The following is a 22,914-nucleotide window of genomic DNA, read 5'->3' as shown; positions in this document are numbered from 1 at the left end:
GATTAGATTATTTCCAACATGCTCGAATCGGATTTCGATCGTTCCTGCCGTCGATTTGGCATAATTAACATGTTGGAAATAATCGAATCGATCCCGATTGACCCGCGGATCGAGCGGGAAAACGCATCTTGTGTAGCGAGCATAAGACCAGAGACTGGTAGGAGTGTCTGAGGGCTGGGACTTGGGAGGGCTAATGTATAATTAATCAGGAAGCAGGGTAAGGGAGGATATGACATCACAATTGGCTTCAGACAAGACAGACAAACATGGAGCCTGCCATGAGCTGTCAGGAGCATCATTCTCTGCATATACTACATAAAAATTCTGTGAAATCCAAACGTGGACAGTGAAATGCATATGTAATGTAAGTACAGCCAGTATTTAGCTACTGATATATGTGTTTTTTGTCTCTGAGACCCTATACCTAACAGCTCCTCTTTAATAAAATGGGTAGGACTGACAACTGCTGCCTCAATAATGGGGTCCTTAAAACCCCAAAACACTGCCGCTCACTGTACTTCCTGTTTCCTGCCTGCTGCATAATTACATGCGACATGCAGAGATTGGGCGGGCAGAGAGCAGCTGGCTGTAAAGAAGCACAAAGGGATCAGGTGAGAATGCCACACAATCTGCACTGCTGCGCCCTACTCTGCAAGGGGGACACAGGAGGGAGGAATGTTAATACCCTGCCACAAGACCACCAAGCAAGCTATATGGGGACGGGAGGGGGGGTTCACCAGGCCACCAGAGAGTACCACTAGTGCACCACCCCCTTAAAAAAGTTGTGTGATGGAGAGGGGAGTGTCTGTAAATAATCAGCACCGGGTGTCAGACACACGAAGGACACCAGTGCCTCTTGTATAACCATAGCTCCCAACTGTCCCTCTTTCGGAGGGACAGTCCCTCTTTGGAAGCCATGTCCCTCTTTCCTCCTCATTTATCCTTCTTTCAGAACTTTGTCCCTCTTTTCTAGGTAAATATATGTATTTCTCTACTGAAAAATGTGTTTAATTGCCTCTAAACTTTATTCCCATCTTTTAAATTGACATATCTCTTATTTTTTAATGTTAATATGAAGGAAAATGCACCAGGACAGAAAGGTCCAGTGTGGTTTGAATTATAAAACAACATATTCTTCTTATGAAATCTGTATGGTTTGCGTGACTAGGGGTGTGCTGGAGGCGTGGTCAGGGGTGTGGCTTAAGTGTCCCTCTTTCTCATCTCAAAAGGTTGGGAGGTATGGTATAACCCTGACTGCAATGTGTGGCCTCAGTGCCAGTGTATCTGCACACGGCTTCATGTCAGCAGACTCCAGCTCACAGAGACGCACATTCTCCATTCACAATGCAGAGGATGGAGCTGAACCAAGAGAACTGTGGCGGGTGGAGGGCCGGAGCCCAGGCCCTGGCAGGACACCTGGAAACAGAGACCAGCAGCCAGGAGAGAAGAGATACGCTGTCCTGAAGCAGCTACTGGCAGGGCCAGGCGATCAGGGTGGCCGTATGGCATGACACCTCTGGGGATAGGGGAATTTACAAACTACTCTCCATACTGTAGAAAATACTAAATCCAAGGCCAAGCCAATCAACTACAGAGCCAAAGGTGATCAGTAGCATCAGGGAAGCCTTGGTGAATACAGAGTGGTGAGAAGGATTGCGAGTTCTGTGCATCTTCCCTGCCAGGACACGGCTGCCTGGAGTTTGTCTGTTCCGCCTGTGTCTATGGGGGTTTAATCTGGGGACCCTGGTTTTATCATCTTGGACCCCTAAAGGGAAAAATAATGTAACTTTTACAGCTGCCACTAGAATAGGATTTGATAGGAATATAAAATGACACCTGAAGTGAGAGAGATATGGAGGCTGCAAAATGTATTTCCTTGTAAACAATACCAGTTGCCTGGCAGCCCTGCTGATCTCTCTGGCTGCAGTAGTGTCTGATTCCCCCCTCTTCCCCCCTAGAAACTCAGTAAGGATGCCTCCAGACTTATCATCCTGAATGCAAATCTGCAGGTGGGAATTTTTGTGTGGGATTTTTTTCTTATGCGTTGTGAGTGCAGAAAATTTGCAGTGCGATTTTTAAGGGCCTGTTTCCAATGCAATCAAATTGCAGTCGTTTCCTGCACGTGGGATGCAGAAATTCAGCCCGCTGAAGTTTTTCACAGAACACATCTGATACTGGAGGAGACATTGGCAGCGCTTCCAAACAGGCTGTACCCAAATTGACTACCTGCAATAGATGTGCAGAGCTCCACAATGTGGACTAAAATACACAACATGCATTAAAAACAGGTATAAAGTAGGACGTTAGCTTATAAACAATGTTCGCAAATTATTCCCTACTAGACTTCCGCACGGCGGTGACGGGTCCTCTCGGGGAAGACCTACCGCTAGTCTAACGATAAAAACACGATTTTTTCCTAGTGCTGCTAGTCATAAAATGGTATACACATTTCTCCCAAACAGACATCAAACAAATGACAGTGCTCATAGGCTGCAACTGAATTGTAGACCAACAGAGGCATGCAGAGCCCCACAGGGCTAAATACATGCCTTGAATGCAAAACAGATGCAAATCATGTACTAGTCCTAATCTATAATTTGAATGCAAATTGATGCACATGGATGCAGCTAGCCATAAGTTATACTTACATGAGTTTTGTACAGCAGAAAACATTGGCAGCGCTTCCAAACAGAGGCTGCACCCGAATTGACTACCTACAATAGATGTGCAGAGCTCCACTATGTGGCCTAAAATACACAACATCCATTCAAAACAGGTACAGCAAAGGGGGACGTTAGCTTCCCCTGTGGGGCTCTGCATACATCTGAGACTGGGTTCATATATGACATAGCGTGAAAAAGTAGCGTTTTAGGATGGTGCATTTGCAATTTCCTGTTGCATTTTTACAGCGTTTTTGGTACATTTTGTGTTTTTTAATGCAGATGCGTTTTTCATCATTTTGTATGTGTTTTATTGTGTTTGCGGTTAGCTAATGTAAAACGCATATGCGTTTTTCTTAATTTATGCAAATCACTAGGAAGACAACAGGAAGTGGAAACACATCAGAGATCTTTACTTTTTCATTAAACACGCATGAAAAACGCAATGCATTGCATATGCGTTACCATAGACTTTCATTATGTGCGTTTTGGAAGCCAGCCTGCATATTATGCAACACTACCAGCGTTTGCGAAACGCATACTCTACAAACGCAGCTTCTTCTGCGTCCCATAGACTAACAGTGCTCCATAAAACGCAGCATTTCCCGCTACGCTAGCGTTTCTGTTATGTGTGCACCCAGTATTTTGCTATTTATTGACAGGTGATGGGTAGCGGATCGATCGGAGTATGTGCGACCCCTGGCCTTATTTGATTACCCAAGGGCTTTTTGATGTGCTGCTGGAGGGGGTAAGTGATGGGGACGCTCGGTCCATCTCTATTTGCCTGGTATTTATGTATCTGACGCTATAGCGTCAGGTTGCCTGGTTACGTTGCGCATAGTAACGGAGGCGTGGTTCGGAGGGAGGGGCCTTGTTGGCCCATTCAGCCACGCTGTGATGTAGAGGAGGCGCGGCCACCGAGATGACGGTGCGCGCTCCTGTATTATGCGACTGGGCACACGTGACCCGGACGCGTCATTTATGACGCTAGCTTTGCGGAAGTGAGATGGCTGGGACGTCCGCTGATCTTGCCTTACCACAGCGGCATAGGCGGTGAGTGATACACCGCATTTCTTATGCAAATTGTGAGCATTTGGTTGCCTCCCATGGGGTGTGGGTCAGTTTGGTCCTACTTTACATATTGCCTTATGGGGTTCCCCATCAGGTCCGCCGGGTGTCGCATGGCGCCGGTTGGTCGGCTGCTGGTCACCTGACATATGGTGCTCATTATTTAAACAGCTGATGTAGTTTAGATCAGTGTGGATGTTATGCTTTGTGCAGCTTGAGAAAGGGTGGACGACCCGAAACAGCGGAGCTGTCGCTGTCCTGCTATACACCATGCTGTTTTTAACTTTTGATATGGAATAAAAGAGCTATATTTACAGAGACGGTGCTGACTCAATTGGAACTGATGTGTGCACCCAGCTACAATTCCCATAGCCATCCATGGCATGGCTATAGAAATTCGGCTGCAAATTTGTACCAGCATGTGTGTCACGTGCGTTTGGGACAGGGACCTGACACGCCAATGGAAAGCTGCCCTTATGCTATCACTTCCTGTCCCTCCCCTCTATTTCCTGTGGGTCTTCCAGAGGGGCATGGTGAACATGTGCTTGTGTTTTTTGGAGGTTTTGCTACTACTGACCTTCTTATTCGTATGCGATTCAAGAATGCACGTAGGCAATTTTTTTCTGCAGAAAATTTAAGAGCCAAAATTTCTCATTGAAGCGCTCAACAAATGTAATGTAATTTACTTGCACATGATGTGTCAGTGTCGAATGTGTTGAATTCTATGTTGGGAAGGGACCTAAGGCTGGGTTCACATTTATTAAAAAGCATGTGTTATTCCCTAATTCGCAAAAATTCATTTTGCGCACACCTAATGAAAGTCAATTGAAACTCGCATTTCTGCTGAAATTCGCGTTTTAGCGTTTGCATTTTCGCATGCGTGAAAAAATTACTTATTGCAGCATAAAGTCGCACGTTGCCTGCGATTTCCCATTGACTTTCATTAGCCATTCTGAAGAAAAAAAAACTCAAAAATGTTCAGTTTTGCGCAATGATAAGCTTGTGCCGCCCACCATTAGTGTAAGGAATGCAGGAGTGCTGGACACACAACAGGTACCACAGCCCTGGGCTGAACGAGACATACTGTATTTTTTGGACTATAAGACTCACTGTTTCTCCCCCAAAAGTGTGTATGTGTGGGAGGGGGGGGAGGGGGGAGAGTCGCTGCGTCTTATAGTCCAAATGCAGGGAGTTCCTGACTTGTGATTGCCTGCCAATACGAGCCTACAACCCGCCGCAATGTCAGGGACTCCCTGTACTGTGCCCATGCAGAGGAGGACACAGGGGGACAAACGGAGGACACAGGGGACAAACGGAGGACACAGGGGACAAACGGAGGACACAGGGGACAAACGGAGGACACAGGGGGACAAACGGAGGACACAGGGGGACAAACGGAGGACACAGGGGGACAAACGGAGGACACAAAAGGGCATAGAAGACATAATGGGGACACAAAGGGGCATAGAGGAGGACACAGGGAGACACAAGAGGTACAAGGGGGCATGAGGCACAAAGGGGGCATCATCCACAAGATGCCCCTTACCCATGGACGCACCAGGTTTAGTATATCATTTTTCCCCTGGTTTTTGTCCTGTAAACCTAGGTGTGTCTTATGGTCAGGAGTGTCTTATAGTCCGAAAAATACAGTAACCACTAGTGCATGCAAGAGCAGGCCTCGTCCTGCAGACAGGCTGAGGGCTGGTGCACAACTACAGCGCTTTGAAAAGCGCTTGCCTAATGTATTTGAAGGATCACACCAGAGCAATGTGATTTTTTTCCTAAACGCAAGGGTTGAAAATCGGTGCCGCCAAGTGCATCGGGCCGAAATTGGTCGCGTTAGTCGATTGCACCTGGTGCAAGATGTCAGGCTGAAGTTGGTTGAACGGGTGTGTGGTGGTCGATTTCGGAAACAAGCGATGAAACGATAAAACCCCCACTGCTGCCACCGTAATGTATAAATGTACCACCCGTGTGTGAATATATCCATAACCTGTCGCGTGCGGTGTCTGTAACCTCCCGGTGGCCTCAGTACCCGTCACTGGGGCATAGCGTCCGGCGTCAGACGCTATGCGCTAGTGGAATGTGCGGAGGCCGGCCGGAGGCTACAGACACCGCGTTGAAGTGAACAATTATACATTAGCAGCGGGGCGGATTGGCAGGTTCAGCCGATGCTGAAATCTGACATGAATCGGCCTGCAGTGTATGGGCAGCTTCAACAAAGAGACAAATTTATCTCTAATCAGATTCAATTACAGATAAATTGGTCTCTTTGTCGAATCTTCCCATAATCGTCTGATGTATGTCCACTTTTACCTCCCCAGAAGACCAGACATTCAATGATGTCAGCAGAATAAACTTTATTAGGGACTCCAAAAATTCCTACGGGTTTCGTGGGTCAAAGCCAACTTCCTCAGGCTATAACAGGAGCACTGCTGTAGAGCCTTAGCGAGTATAAGCACCTCCGTGTCTTCTACTCGCTAATGCTCTACAGCAGTGCTCCTGTTATAGCCTGAGGAAGTGGGCTTTGACTCACAAAACGAGGGGTTCATTTTTGGAGTCCCGAATAAAGTGTATTCTGCTGACATAATTGAATGTCTGGTCTTCTGAAGAGGTCCAACACTAACCCCCTGTAAATTTTTAAATATTTAAATCTACACTGGTGCCTCTGTAAAATAAGTTCTACTTGTAAACGTAGTCTGCCTTTGGTGAAGGGGTGTCACCCCGTCTTCCTTCCTGCCTACAGAAAGCGACTTTTTTTATCCGAGTGGGGTAGGGTCTAATCTTCCCACCTGCCATACATTGGTTGCCTTAGGGGTTACACACATTGGTGAGTATCATTCCAATGCTTTATTTGTTATGGTTTATAACATACTACACTATCAAGGGCTGGTGATTTGACTTTTATGGTTTATCTCTAGTTCTGTACAGCTCCACCGGAGACGACAATGTTATATACATGAATAATAATAGTAATCAGCCCCGATATAAGGCAGCAGTGGTATGGCGGTGTTTTGGCGCCCATGGATCCGATGAAGGGATAAGGAGCTCTCTGATGTTGGCGGTACCTCCCCAAGGTAGCATTCGATCAGCCACACGACATGAAAGGTGCCGGCGTCGCATTCCCACGCAAGACGCGCCCCCGGCTTTCACTCTCGCAGTCGTCACAAATACCGTATTGGAATTAATAGCGGGTAAAGACTCCCTTCATGTCAACAGAATGCTCTGCCTGCGGCTCCTGCCATTGGGATTAAGAAAAGAGTCATAACTGGATTCTCCTCGCTGTGTCACCTATTAAATATAATGCAGCAGAACCACATTCTCTCCAGCAGGCATAGCCAGTCACACAAGCCCTGTTCATGGAAAAGGCTTCAGCGCCCTCATGTGGATGCTTTCAGTAGTGCATGCCAAATAACTAATGCCATGTGACTAATCGTCAGTTAGGGGGATTTTAGGAGAATTTCTCCTCATAACCCTCTCATAATTTTGATATAAGCACTCACCGTCTCCTGGGTCTTTGATAACCTAGAACATCAATCATAACAAAAATCATCAATCAAATCAGCAGCTATTCCAGGCTTGTGTTTATGTGCTGTAATGGAGAGCTTAGGCTTCTTTCAGGTGGACAGCTGAACTCTGCGCTAGAAAAGCAATTTTTGCAGCAATTTGGGGCGAGCTTTAGATTTTTAAATAAAGTTAATTATACTAACCAAGAGGTTAGGCTTCTGTCCGTAGCCCCGCCCCCTAGAGGAAGAGGTCACGGGCGCTTCTCTAATTGGACCTAGAGAAGCAACTATGACCTCTTTCATTAGGGGGCGGGGCTACGGACAGAAGTTGGACATCAGGACACCTGGTAAGTATAATAAAGTTTATTTTAAAAAAACGCTAATTGGAAGCGCTGTACAGTTTACTGGAGGGAATCACAATCGCAATCAGCCTAGAAATCGCTGCACACAGCGCTTGCGCAATTCAAAAGCACTGCAGCGGTTCCTAGTGGGTTCCAGCCCCTGTGCTAGGTACACACGATGCAATTTTCTGACATATTTACTATCAGATTGATTATTTCCAACATGTTCCGCTCGATTTTCCATTCACTTCTCTGAAAAATCGTTCGAAAAATCGATTGGAAATCAGAACAGGCATGTTGAAAATAATCTAACAGTAAATCTGTCAGAAAATTGCTTCATGTGTACCTAGCATTACTCCTGCTATCCAAAAAGCAAATATTTATTTTTCCTAGTCAAGTGAAAAGCTGAAGTGACCCGTGGCCCTTTGGTGACACCTAGTGGTAGTTGATGTTTATGCACTTTAGTAGCAGTAGAGTATTGTACTGTGTTCAGTAAAAGCAAGAAGTATTGAGTCAGGATTATACCATTTATTGTTTAACTTCAAAGAAAAAAAGAGTAAGCTTTCGGCTAATACTTCTTCTTCAGACTCTGTTCCTGTAATAAGTCTGAAGAAGGCTGATCCGAAAGCTTACTCTTTTTCTTCTAAAGGTGGCCACACACGATACAATAAAATGATCCGGTTTTACAGTAATTCGATAAAGACGATCGGATCTTCCAAAAAAATCGAAAGCTTTTTTTTCATTCGACTGAAAAATCCGATCGGATTTCCCATTTTCTTCGATTTTTATCGATCCGGAATGCCAGATATTTTACTTCAATCTCTCTAAAGATTAAGCGTGTGTGTTTGATTGTGAATTTATTAATATTAGGGATGGGACAAATCCACAATTTCTTCGAATCCGAATCTAAAAAGGTTCTCGAATATCTCGAACCTTTCGAATCCCGAATCTAACGAATCCTGCACATACGAATTGTGCGATCCGTGATATAGTTGCCCGCAGTATAGGTAGCGAGGTAAAGGTGCCTTCAGTATAGCTAGCTAGGTATGGGTGCCTTCAATATTGGTAGCTTTCAGTATAGGTAGCAAGGTATAGGGGCCTGCAGTACAGGTAGAAAGGTATATGGGCCTGCAGTATAGGTAGCAAGGTATATGGGCCTTCAGTATAGGTAGCAGGGTATATGGGCCTTCAGTATAGGTAGCAGGGTATATGGGCCTTCAGTATAGGTAGCAGGGTATATGGGCCTTCAGTATAAGCAGCAGGGTATATGGGCCTTCAGTATAGGTAGCAGGGTATATGGGCCTTCAGTATAGGTAGCAGGGTATATAGAGGCCTTAAGTATAGGTAGGTATGTAGGTAGGTATAGGGGCCTTTAGGTAGGTAAAGGGACCTTCAGTATAGGTAGCATGGTATATGGGCCTTCAGTATAGGTAGCAGGGTATATGTGCCTTCAGTATAGGTAACAGGGTATATAGAGGCCTTAAGTATAGGTAGGTATGTATGTAGGTATATGGGGCCTTTAGGAAGGTAAAGGGACCTTCAGTATAGGTAGCAGGGTATAGGGCCTTAAGTATAGGTAGGTATAGGGGCCTTTAGGTAGGTACTGTAGGTAGGTAGGTATGTATAGGGGGCCTTTAGGTAGGTATAGTGGCCTGTAGGTAGGTATAGTGGCCGGTAGGTAGGTAGGTATAGTGTCCTGTAGGTAGGCAGGTAGTTAAAGGGACCTTCAGTATAGGTAGCAGGGTATAGGGCCTTAAGTATAGGTAGGTATGTAGGTAGGTAGGTATAGGGGCCTTTAGGTAGGTAGGTATAGGGGCCTTTAGGCAGGTAGGCACGTATAGGGGGCCTTTAGGTAGGTAGGTAGGTACGTATAGGGGGCCTTTAGGTAGGTATAGGGGCCTGTAGGTAGGTAGGTACGTATAGGGGGCCTTTAGGTAGGTATAGGGGCCTGTAGGTAGGTAGGTATAGTGGCCTGTAGGTAGGTAGGTAGGTAAGTATAGTGGCCGGTAGGTAGGTAGGGAGGTAGATAGGTAGGGAGGTAGGCAGGTAGGCGTGCCCCCCCCCCCCCCCGTGCCTCCTCCGCTCACCCCCACGCCCTCTTCCGTCCCCCGTGCCTCCTCCGCTCACCCCTGCATAAGTATCAACTCACCTGTCCAGTGGAGTGCAGAGCGGCAGACCTCGTCGTTACTTCTCGGTTCCCTCTAGTGGCCGGACCGGCTTTTACTGATGTCGTCATTGTAAAAGCCGTCACTAGAGGGAACCAGGAAGTCAGCGAGAGGTCTGCCGCTCTGCGCTCCACTGGACAGGTGAGTTGATACAAAGTATGCTGGCGGGCGGAGGAGGCGCGGGGGGGGGGCCGGAGGAGGACGAGTGCGAGCGGCAGATGCGCGGCGATGCAGCGTCGGGATTCGGCGGATTCGTAAAGTGGAAAATGGCGTCGGGATTCGAATCCACGACTCTCGAATATTTCCCAATATTCGAGGGATTCGTGGATTCGGCGGATTCGTCGTCCCATCCCTAATTAATATACATACCCTAGCAATTTTGTCTGAGTTTCCAATCATTTTTATCATAATTGGGGAAAAATTGCACATAGGTGTGTGGTACATTGGTCAGATTTTTAAAATGTTACAATCAGTCAGAAAAATTTATTGCAATTCTTACATTAAACAGATATTTTAAAAATTGTATGGTGTGTGGCCACCTTAAGTTAGATTTCAGATCTGCACACAATCTTTTTTCCTCCTCTAGAATCTCCTCCTTGCATTTCCGTATAAAAGATTTTGCACGTGCTTCACCTCTCTTCTAGAATGCCCTTCCACAACACATCCATCACTCTCCAACCTTTGATATCTTTAAGCGCTCCCTCAAAACTCAATTTTTCCAACAAGCATGCGCTCTACATTAGCCATTCCCACTTTGACCATCATGCTGGGAATACACGGTTCATTTCTGCCGTGCGTTTCTCCTCTCGATCGTTTTTGCCACTCGATTCTGCAGTCAATTCTCTTATCTTCCGCTCGTTTTTCTTATCTTTTTCCCTTCACTTCTATCAGAAATTGAGCAGCAAAAGGATCGAAAGGGAGATCAGAAATTTATCTATCGAACCATCTAACCACCTAAAAAACAAACCATGTATTCCCAGCATAAGGCTAAGTTGCAATCCTACTAGATATTCTAAAAACACACTGCCTCAGTCCTGTAGCTACGTAGCTAGGGGCCCCAGTGCAAGTTTCACATTGGGCCCCTCTAAAGCATTTGATATGAAGCACCAAAATGTGCCCAGAGTGTTAGGCCCCGTTCACACTTGCGTTTCTGTAAAGAACGGACCGGATCGGAACCGTTTGCATACGCATTGAATACGGCTGCGATCCGGATCCGTTTGGTAAAAGAGATAACAAACTATATAAATATTGTTGGGGCCGGGGAGGTCAGCAGAACTGTAGAATCCGGTTCCTCCGCTGTAGGCCTCACCTCCACCTCTGACATACTGCCAAACAGCTCCAGCATGTGTGTCACTGCTGCTCCACTCCAGACATGCTTGGCCCATGTGTCCCCATCCAAAATGGCCGCTAGAATACGCATAGGAAGTGGGGTAGAACGTCAGGTGTTTGTATCCTGTGTGTTCTGTGCTTTCCGTTTCCAATTGTTTTCTATTTCCGGATGGTTCAGTCCGGCTCCGGTCCGGGTGCGTCGGCCGGATGATCCGGACCCAAAAAATAGCGCATGTTGGAAAAGTGTCCGGAGTCTGGATCCGATCCGGCTCCGTTCTGTACGGATGGGACGCATGTGAACGTCCGCATAGCCTTTGCATTGCTATGCGGAACGTACGTTCCGTTTGTACAGTATACGGTCCAGATCCGATCAGGCGAATCCAGACAGCGAACGCTAATGTGAACCGGGCCTTATAAACAGTAGCAGAAGAACACATTGCTATTGGTTGCCACTAATCAATGCATATATAGAGGTGATCATATCCAGCACAGACCCAGGGAAGAGCTAATACAGAAGTTGAAGGATGGCTCTTGATGGGCCCCTCTGGTCCTGGGGCTCCGGTGCAGTCGCTACCTCTGCATCCCCTATTGCTACACCACTGCACTGCCTCTAGGCATAATTATTCTATACCACCTCACCTCTTGTTTTCCCCCTATTCCTTTAGATTATAAGCTTGCAAGGGCAGAGCTCACTCGCCTTTTTGTCACTGTCATTACCAATGCTGTATTTTGTATATTGATGCATGCCATTGTATTATTATGTACCCCATGTTTGTTTCTTACATTGTACAGCGCCACAGCATATGTTAGCGCTTTATAAATCAATAAATACAAGCCAATTAATTTACAAATCAATAACAATAAGTTAGCCAATTAATTTATACATCAATAACAATAAGTTAGCCAATTAATGTATTTATCAAGTGCTGATGCATTACGCAGCGCTGTACAATAATTAATGGAGGGATGCAGTTTTCTTTATTAAAACCTCCTTAGCGGTAACCCCGTGCTGGACACGGGGTAAGCCGCCGGAGGCTGCCGCTCAGGCCCTGCTGGGCCGATTTTCATAATTTTTTTTTTTGCTGGACGCAGCTAGCACTTTGCTAGCTGCGCCAGCACTCTGATCGCCGCCGGCCCCCGCCCGATCGCCGCTATCTGCTGCGGCGCCCCCCACACCCCAGCGCTGCCTGGCCAATCAGTGCCAGGCAGCGCCGAGGGGTGGCCCGGGACTCCCAATGACGTCCCGACGTCAGTGACGTCGGTGACGTCATCCCGCCCCGTCGCCATGGCGACGGGGGAAGCCCTCCAGGAAATCCCGTTCTATGAACGGGATTTCCTGATCGGAGATCGCCGAAGGCGATCGAAGCGGGCGGGGGGATGCCGCTCAGCAGCGGCTATCATGTAATGATTTAAAAAAAAAAAAAAAAACATTGCTGCGCTGCCCCCTGGCGGGATTTTTCATACCGCCAAGGGGGTTAAAGGATACCCGAGGTGACATGTGACATGGTGAGATAGACATGTGTATGTACAGTGCCTAGCACACCAATAACTATGCTGTGTTCCTTTTTTTCTTTCTCTGCCTGAAAGAGTTAAATATCAGGTATGTAAGTGGCTGACTCAGTCCTGACTCAGACAGGAAGTGACTACAGTGTGACCCTCACCGATAAGAAATTCCAACTATAAAACACTTTCCTAGCAGAAAATGCCTTCTGAGAGCAAGAAAGAGATGAAAAGGGGGATTTCTTATCAGTGAGGGTCACACTGTAGTCACTTCCTGTCTGAGTCAGGACTGAGTCAGCCACTTACATACCTGATATTTAACTCTTTCAGTCAGAGAAAGAAAAAAAGGAACACAGCCTAGTTATTTGTGTGCTAGGCACTGTACATACCCATGTCTATCTCATCATGTCACATGTCACTTCGGGTGTCCTTTAAATAGTGTGAATGATTACACAAAAGAGGAAGAAGACCCTGTCCAATCCCCTTTACAGCCTAAGATATGGGATATAATATACAGTATATATACCATTCGCTACACAAACCATTTTGTAATGTAAAGTTAATAATAGTTACCTTGCAGCCATCTCGGATTCTCTGAACTTTCAGTGAGGCTGCAGTTTAGCTTCTCTACCCCAGACCGATCATGTGACGCCCCTCCTAGTTACCACTTCCTTTCAGGTGTTTATGCAATTATTTTTTATCTGCAACAGACAGAAACAAGATGCTAAAATTGAGATGAAAAATTCTTGCAACAAATAAAGTTGTCACACGGAGAACAGCTTCTTTTGTCCAGGAAAATAATGTTAAACTTTAACCTCTGACCCCTGCTGTGTCATTGATCCCCTGACCCCGCGGAGCACCTGGGGTCAGCAGCCATTCGTCAGGCGTGTGCCTGGATCACAATTAAGCCATTCATCGCCTGACGTGAGCCCCTCCGGGACACAGTCCCCAGGATGGGGAAATCTTATCACTTTCCAATGCTAATATTACAGCCAGGAATTCTCTAAAGCCAGCCTCACATTATTCCGCCTTAAAAAAGTCAGTTTTACCTGAGGCTTGTACCGGCAGTCACCCTGTGCCCGCGCCGGTACTCAACAATCCTCCGGTCCCCCACCGCGGCTCAGTTTCGATTTTGCCAACTGAGCATGCGTCTGCGTTTGCGCTCCTGTCATCAGGAGTGTCCTGCACAGGCGCAGTAGAGATTTTCTTGTACTGCGGCTGCACAGGATGCTCCCGCAAGGAGAATGGGCACGGCCAAAGCCACGCAGGCGCAGTGGCCGGTGACAGGCTCCGTTGGCAAAATCGAAACTGAGCCGCGGTGGGGGACCAGAAGATCGATGAGTACAAGCGCGGGGCGACTGCAGGGGTCCGGTACAAGCAGCAGGTAAGTGAGGGCTGGAACCCACTGGAGCGACTTTTTGAGCATTTAGGGAGCCATTCAAAACGCTAGCGATATCCCTAAATGCTCAGCTAATGTTAAGGTGAACCTCCGGACTAAAAATCGACTCAGCAGCACTGAAAAGGCTTGGTGTTTCTTTAACCGTTTCACAGCATCAGAACTTTGTTTTTCTTATCCAAACCTCATTTTTAGCTGCACAGGAGAAAACTGCCCGGGCTTTTCCCCCCTGATGCTGTGCAAACCATGATGGGATTTCTGATGTTGTTGCTCTCGTTCTGCTGTTTTGGTGCAAATTTTTTTTTTTAACATTTTGAGTTTGACATTTGAAGCCTAGCGTGTGCAGCTGGGAGGGGTAATCAGGACACAGGACAGTTGGAACTGTGTCTCCTGCTCCTTGTCACCTCCTTTCAACCAAAAAGATGGCTGCCCCCATGACAAAGATGGCAGCCCCCATGAATCACAAACATTTGCCTGTTCTTTTAAAACAGGGTGGGTAAGAGATTATATTACCTATCAATTCTAATTAACATAACTAATGTAACTTAATGACAGTATGTTTGTTTAGGCTGAAGTTCCACTTTAATGGATGGGCCAAATTCCACTGGAGCGACTGCAATTACAAAATCGCTATCGCAGGACATGCAGCATTTTGGTGGCGTTAGCGTTTCTGCAATGTAAAGTATATAAACGCTGGCTTAATCACTCATGAATCACTATACATAGCGATTTGAGTGCGATTTTAAATTAATGCAAAATTGTAAATAAAATTATGATACATTTAAAGGACCAATCAGAATTGAAATCGCTAAGCGCAAATTACTACACAAACACTGGCAAAAAGCTGACACTTTTTAAAATCGCTCCCAAAATCGCCACAAAATGCTCAAGAAAACGCTTACAAAATGCTCATTAAAAACACTAGCGATTGTGATAGCGATTTGTGATTTGTAGTGGGTTCCAGGCCTAAAACTGTTTTTTTTTTTGTGTGACTTAAGTTCCCTTTAAGCGATTTACTTCAATGGGCCATGTTGTTGTTCCAAAGTCAGCGGACTAGTGGCGGAAACACTGCGGGCGAGACCGTCTGTGGTTCTCCTTCTCTTATCAATCTAAACGATGTTGTGCCTCCATTCTTTGAAACTAAAAATCGATTTCGTGTCGATTGAAAAACAGTAGCCCATTCCTTTACCATGGACTGAGTAAATTGCTCCATTCGACCAGATATCAGCCAAACAGTTAACACATTCTACCAGAGCTGTGGAGTCGGAGCAATTTTGGACACCCGGAGCTGGAGTTGGAGTCATTGATTTCATAAACTGAGGAGTCGGATGATTTTTGTACAAAATCCACAGGCCTGGTATGTATTAGACTAAGGAGTCGGAGTCGCAGACATTTTGGATACCCGGAGTCGGAGTTGTGGTTTCATAAATTGAGGAGTTGGAGTCAGAAGATTTTTGTACCGACTCCACAGCCCTGCATTCTACCATTTGTCAATACAGGGCTTCTTTACTGCACTCTGCTATATGTCACTACAGGGCCTCTTTACTGCACTCTGCTATATGTCACTACAGGGCCTCTTTACTGCATTCTACCATACAATTATTAAATTGTACCCTGAGGCCATTGACATGCAAGTTATATTTTACAGCAGTGACATAATCACTCTCCAGATATAATGTACATATTACAGGAGTTGGCTCTACTCAGTCACGCTACATCCAAATGGTGTAGGGAGCAGACCGACAGGCAGAGCAGACCGACGCTCTCCTATGACGTCATTCCCATATTAGATGGCACTGTAGTGGATTGCACTTCTGCGTTGCAGGACACTGCCTGAAAGGAGTTTGTATGTTCTTCCTGTGTTTGCATGGGTTTCTTCCAAAACACTCTGCATCGGGATACAGGAGTCGAAGGATCGTGATTGAGAAATCGGTGGATTGGGAGGGGGCGGGGTCTCTGGGTAGATGGGAGGAGCAGCCTCCCCTTTCCCGCAGGGAATGCACATACAGGAGTGACAGGGCGTGCAGGCCCCGGCCAGCATGTCCTCATACACACACAATCCTCTGTGTGACCAGCAGGACATCTCCTGAATCACAGAGCGGACATCATTAACACTCATGAATTGCAAACATCCTTTTTATTAAAGAGGCCCCCTGTGCCCAGAGCCATCTGTTCCATATATCGCTGACACAGCCTCGAGCTGCAATAACAACACTGCCAGCCATTCATCTCCAGATCTCTTCATTAGAAGACAGCCGGGCAGAAGAGTCCTCCATTGAAATAAGACACAATGATGTCTAGTGTAGGACAGGCACCATTATCGTCTTACAGGCTGGTTACATAGCAGACCGTCCTCTCGGGGACCCCCCAGCATCGCACTTTATCCACCCCTCCTCCCATCTCAGCCTCAATGCGCTGAAGATCGGGGGTCTGTCTTCACTTCCGTTACCTTCACAAGGCAAAAAGGAATATAGCAGAAAAGTGCTGGACACAAGACCATGTGCTTGTCACTGCAGTACTGCTTCCTTCCTCTACCCTGTAAATTCAGCTGGTGGGCGGGTCACTCAGATGTGGCAATGTCATACCCAAAGTAGGCGGAACAATAGATGTCATTTCCCAGCATCCCTGCATTACAGTAGAAACGATGCACTCTGTGTGAGGAGGCAGGACTTATAGCTCACAGGTCAGCAATTGTCAGACTTCACTCTGCTGACAGGAAACTGCTCAGGCTCTAGAGCAGGCATGGGCAAACTTGGCCCTCCAGCTGTTAAGGAACTACAAATCCCACAATGCATTTGCCTTTATGAGTCATGACTGTGGCTGTCAGACTCCTGCAATGCATCGTGGGACTTGTAGTTCCTCAACAGCTGGAGGGCCAAGTTTGCTCATGCCTGCTCTAGAGGTATTAAAGAGGAACTGTAACGACAAAACGTCCCCTGGGGGGTACTCACCTCGGGTAGGGAAAGCCTCCGGATCCTAATGAGGCTTCCCACGCCGTCCTCCATCCGTCAGGGGTCTCGCTGCAGCCCTCCGTGCAGCGGTGACGTCAATATTTACCTTCCTGGCTCCTGCGCAGGCGCTCTGACGGCTGTCGGCTCCGAACTACACGGAAATACCCGATCGCCGTCGGGTCTGCTCTACTGCGCAGGCGCAAGTTTCCGGCGCCTGCGCAGTAGAGCGGACCCGACGGAGATCGGGTATTTCCGTCTATTTCCGTGCCGAAAGTCGCCACAGCGCCCCCGCTGGAGCCAGCAAAGGTAAATATTGAAGCTACAGTCGGCTCTGTCGCCGGCTGTTCGGAGGGCTGCAGCGAGACCCCCGTGGGACAGAGGACGGCGTGGGAAGCCTCATTAGGATCCGGAGGCTTCCCCCACCTGAGGTGAGGACCCCCCAGGGGAGGTTTTTGTTGTTACAGAGTCTCTTTAAGCCTGCACAGTTGTAGCAAACACAGCCATACAGAAGTTATCAGAAATTGCCTCATTTGCACTTCACTAATCTCTTAATACCACTCCAACCGTAACCAATGTCCTGCAAACCACTTTCTTTTATCCTCCACTGCAATCACCTTCTCACATTTATGCATACATAACTTCTCTCAGGCCTCTTCCCTCTACTAGAAATCCCTCCCACAGCACATTAGTCACTCTCCAACCCTTAAAGGACTTCTGAGGTGATAAATTAATTCTAGTTTTACTTATATGGAGCTTCTTCCAGCCCCTAGAAGTTATTTGTGTCCCTCGCCGCAGCTCCGGCCTTCTCCAGGGTTCCTGCTGGCAGCCTCTAAGGATCACCGACCAAACACGTCCACATCATCGGTGGTGGACGATCCTTAGTGGCTGAGACCATGGAGAAGGCGGAGCTGCGGCAAGGGACACAAATAACTTCTAGGGGCGGGAAGAGGCCCGCAGGTAAGTAAAGATACATTTACTGTATTGTCTCAGATGTCAGCCTATACTCACTTTTCAGGCCAAGTTATGAGTTAACACCCTAACCAATATGTATGGCAGCCTTTCTCAACCTTTTTACCTTGGAGGAACCCTGTAAATAACTTTTGGATCTCAAGGAACCCCTGCAAACATTTTTTTGATCTCGAGGAACCCCTACATTTATTTTTCAGGAGGCATGGTCTTTAAGTAGGTTGGGCTGCTAATTTCACTATCTCCTATTACACTGCCACTCATTATAGTGTCTCCTGACCCCCCAAATTAGTGCTTCTTGTTACAGAACCACCCATATAATGTGCTCTATTATACTTCCCCCACGATGGGGTAAAATGCCAAGGAACCCCTGCAGAGTCCTCAAGGAACCCTGGTTGAGAAAGCCTGGTCTATAGTATCTCCTGCAGAATGCTCACGAATAGCTTACTTACAACACAACGTTGTGTTTTCTACCAGGTCCCTTACTTGTAAACACAAGTGAGCAGGGGATCATGTTTCAGCTAGGCAGGGAAATAAAGGGAAGAGGAGGAATATATCATAGATACAAAGAACCCCCAGCATGCAACTGTTTGGCAATGGCAATTAAAGGGCCAGTGGGCCATGTGATAACTCCAAACCATAACAGCCGAAAAAGTTTTGAATGCGGGATTAGCATCTTTATCACTTAATACACTCAGACCAGTTGCTGTTGAAATTTGATTTTTATGATGACAATCCCGCTTTAAATGGCAGCAGAGTAGCTAGCATACAAGTGATACTGCACTAGAGCCCCCTATAAAGTAGTTCCTCGCCCTACAGCAGCGATCAGGGGACCTGGATAGCGAGAACATGCAGTACAGTACCTCACTGTGGAATATTAGTCATGTAGTTACAGCGGAGCTCCATGTGTGTGACCCACCACTAGGGGCAGCAGAGCAGCTATTACACATATTTCCCCTATATATATATATATATATATATATATATATATATATATATATATATATATATATATATATATATATATATATATACGCGAGGATACACACCCAGCCGCCCCACACTCCTCCATCAGGGCCGCCGCCCTCCTCTCCTGTCTCCTCACACAGCCGCCGCCTCTGCGCCGCTCTCTCTGCCCACAGCCTCAGTCAGTGGCGGCGTCTGATTGGCTGGCGGCGGCTGGAGGGGTGTGGCAGCGTGAGTCACGTGACGCGAGCGGGAAGACTCGTCTCTGGCGAATCATCACACCAAACTCGTGAGGTAAATGTCATGGCGTCATCACCGTCTGCGGGGGAGGGAGATAATGTTGGAACACCGGGAAATCGGGGAGCTCTGAGTGGGGATGAGGCTGTGCCCCGTGTATGATGGAAGAGCCGCTTCTTTTGTGCTGTTAGTGATTTAGGCATTGTTCCTTCTACAACCATCCTGTCGCCCCGCCCCCTTAAAGAGGAACTCCAGTGAAAATAATGTAGTAAAGAGAGTGCTTAAAGGGAACCTTAACTGCCGTGGAAAAATAAATTCACTTACCTGGGGGCTTTCCCAAGCCTCCTGCAGCCGTCCTGTGCCCGCGCCGGTCCTTCGGTGCCCTCCGGTCTCCCTCCGCCGCTAAGTTTCGTTTTCGGACGACTGCCAGTCGTCCTCGGGCCTCTTCCGCATTCCTCGTCGTAAACTGCAGTAAAGCGCGTCTGCCAAACGCGTCATGTGCATGACGGCAAACGCGTCATGCGGACGCGCTTTACTGCAGTTTACGACGAGGAATGCGGAAGAGGCCCGAGGACGACTGGAAGTCGTCCGAAAACGAAACTTAGCGGCGGAGGGAGACCGGAGGGCACCGAAGGAACGGCGCGGGCACAGGACGGCTGCAGGAGGCTTGGGAAAGCCCCCAGGTAAGTGAATTTATTTTTCCACGGCAGTTAAGGTTCCCTTTAATTCTTACCATAACTATGTATAAATGATTTAGTCAGTGTTTGCCCATTGTAAAATCTTTCCTCTCCCTGATTTACATTCTGACATTTATTACATGGTGACATTTTTACTGCTGGCAGGTGATGCCAGTGGAAGGAGATGCTGCTTGCATATTTGGCAGTTGGAAACAGCTATAAACAGCTATTTCCCACAATGCAATGATAATCACAGACAGGAAACTGCCAAGACCATGGTCCTCGGTTTCCTGTGGGAGGGGTTTCAGCACAATATCAGCCATACAGCGCCCCCTGATGAGCCGTTTGTGAAAAGGAAACGATTTCTGATGTAAAAGGGGGTATCAGCTACTGATTGAGATGAAGTTCAATTCTTGGTCACAGTTTCTCCTTACCTCCCTGGCGGTAAGCCCGACACAGTGTTGGGTTAGCTGCCGCAGGGGATCGCATGGCCTCGGGAGGATTTTTGTAAATAAAATGTGTTTTATATTCTTCAGCTAACACTTGGCTAGCTAACTATGCCCCCCAAGTGCTTCCGGTCCCCACCAATCGCCCCCGATACATACCCCCCAGGAATCCCGCGATGGCGCAGCCTCCCAATCGGCTCCAGGCTTCGCTATGGGCAGTGGCGGCGCTACACTGGGGCTTACCTGGGCTTGAGCCCCGGCTGACAAGCTGTCAGCTCCCCCCAACCCCCCGCAGGGTTTCCAAAAAGCAGGTGGGGTGGCAGCGGAGAGAGAAGAGAGAGCTGTGGGCACATTGGGGCAGGGGGGCTCTCCCTCGCTCCCCCCTCTAGAAAGAAGCCGGCTGCAGAAGGCTTCCTCTCTTCCCAGCGCGGCTGATCTGTGCGCTGCTACTCTGGTCTAGTCTAGACCACTGTAGTGGTGCACAGATTGATCTCTCTCTCTCCCGCGCTGGGAAGAGAGGAGGTCTTCTGCTGCCAGCTGCTTATTCTGTAGGGGGGAGTGAGAGATGAAGAGCCCCAAAGTGAGGGGGGGGGGGGGAGACGGCCCCCCTTCCCCACTGGCCACCGCTGTCCCCACGACTCCCTCCTTCCACTCCTCCTGAGTCCTGGGGAATTGATATACCTGGCTATACTGGGGACACGGTAAGGCCTCCTACCTACCTATGCTGGGGACAACTATACACCTGGCTACATTAAACGCTGTCTCATTACATGCATTTACAGGTGAAAGGCTGTCTCTTATGTGCATTTACTGGTGAAAAGCTGTCTGTCATTATGTGCATTTACTGGTGAAAAGCAGTCTGTCATTATGGTGCATTTACTGGAAGAAAAGCTGTCTGTCATTATGGTGCATTTACTGGTGAAAAGCTCTCTCTTATTATGTGTGTTTACTGGTAAAAAGCTCTCTCTTATTATGTGTGTTTACTGGTGAAAAGCTGTCTGTCATTACGTGCATTTACTGGTGAAAAGCTGTCTCTTATTATGTGCATTTACTGGTGAAAAGCTGTATGTCAATATGTGCATTTACTGGTGAAAAGCTGTTTGTCATTATGGTGCATTTACTGGAACAAAAGCTGTCTGTCATTATGGTGCATTTACTGGTGAAAAGCTCTCTCTTATTCTGTGCGTTTACTGGTGAAAAGCTGTCTGTCATCACGTGCATTTACTGGTGAAAAGCTGTCTCTTGTTATGTGCATTTACTGGTGAAAAGCTGTCTCTCATTACGTGCATTTACTGGTGAAAAGCTGTCTCTTATGTGCATTTACTGGTGAAAAGCTGTCTGTCATTATGTGCATTTACTGGTGAACAGCTGTCTGTTATTATGTGCATTTACTGGTGAAAAGCTGTCTGTCATTACGTGCATTTACTGGTGAAAGGCTGTCTGTTATTATGGTGCATTTACTGCCTCTGCTGATCCTACTGCTGTCTCCACTTCCTGCCAGTGACACCAAGCACAGGAAGAGACGTTGCATCTCTTATGGGGACAGGGCAGAGAAAACCCAAGGTGCCCATACACCAGATGATTGATTTGCAGATCGACCAAGAGACAGATCTCTTTCTGATCTAATCTGATCGGAGAGAGGTCTTGTTACCTCCCCATACACTGCAGGCCAATTCCCAAGCAATTTCAGCATGAAATCTCTCAGGAATCGGTCTTGTGGTGCTGCGTCCTCCGCCTCGTGTCCCATGCTGTACACTTTGTCGGTGTCCACCTCTGGCTCTTTCCTCCAATGCACATACATGCACCCCAAACGGTTTCTGATGTAACATGGGCGTGTGTGACGTCACACAATGGACAACATTTCATCAGGCTCTCCGGTTTCCTCCCACATCCCAAAAACATACAAATAAGTTAATTGGCTTAGCTCTAAATTAGCCCTAGATTACAATGGACATATGAGTATGGTAGGATTACAGTGTAAGCTCCTCTGAGGACAGTCAGTGACAGGGCTATGTACTCTGTAAAGTGCTGCAGAAGATGTCAGTGCGATATAAATACATGATAATAATATTGTAGGACATTACACTATGACTATGGTAGGATTACAGTGTAAGCTCCTCTGAGGACAGTCAGTGACAGGGCTATGTACTCTGTAAAGTGCTGCAGAAGATGTCAGTGCGATATTAATACATGATAATAATATGGTAGGACATTACACTATGACTATGGTAGGATTACAGTGTAAGCTCCTCTGAGGACAGTCAGTGACATGACTATGTACTCTGTAATGTGCTGCAGGAGATGTCAGTGCTATATAAATACATAATGATAATATGGTAGGACATTACACTATGACTATGGTAGGATTACAGTGTAAGCTCCTCTGAGGACAGTCAGTGACATGACTATGTACTCTGTACAGTGCTGCAGAAGATGTCAGTGCTATATAAATACATAATAATAATATGGTAGGACATTACACTATGACTATGGTAGGATTAGAGTGTAAGCTCCTCTGAGGACAGTCAGTGACAGGGCTATGTACTCTGTACAGTGCTGCAGACGATGTCAGTGCTATATAAATACATAATAATAATATGGTAGGACATTACACTATGACTATGGTAGGATTAGATTGTGAGCTCCTCTGAGGACAGTCAGTTACATGACTATGTACTCTGTACAGTGCTGCAGACGATGTCAGTG

At 47.0% G+C, this 22,914-nt stretch overlaps 2 long non-coding RNA genes across 4 annotated transcripts in view; one reads left to right on the top strand and one right to left on the bottom strand.

Annotated features, from left to right (window-relative positions):
* The window catches only part of LOC137541491 (uncharacterized), a 224,988-nt gene extending 205,974 nt beyond the window's left edge, over positions 1-19,014 (bottom strand). For all 3 annotated transcript variants that reach the window (XR_011025178.1, XR_011025177.1, XR_011025179.1), the window contains exons 1-2: positions 18,932-19,014; positions 13,143-13,270 (exon numbers count right to left, since the gene is read on the bottom strand). This is a non-coding gene — a long non-coding RNA (uncharacterized lncRNA). The remainder of the gene's footprint in view (positions 1-13,142; positions 13,271-18,931) is intronic.
* A 45-nt stretch (positions 19,015-19,059) lies between these two features.
* The window catches only part of LOC137542296 (uncharacterized), a 119,792-nt gene continuing 115,937 nt past the window's right edge, over positions 19,060-22,914 (top strand). Inside the window, exon 1 of the long non-coding RNA XR_011025393.1 lies at positions 19,060-19,142. This is a non-coding gene — a long non-coding RNA (uncharacterized lncRNA). The remainder of the gene's footprint in view (positions 19,143-22,914) is intronic.

The sequence above is a fragment of the Hyperolius riggenbachi genome, chromosome 12 (assembly GCF_040937935.1).
Source record: "Hyperolius riggenbachi isolate aHypRig1 chromosome 12, aHypRig1.pri, whole genome shotgun sequence".
Taxonomy (NCBI): domain Eukaryota; kingdom Metazoa; phylum Chordata; class Amphibia; order Anura; family Hyperoliidae; genus Hyperolius; species Hyperolius riggenbachi.
This window is presented reverse-complemented; position numbering and strand designations above follow the sequence as displayed.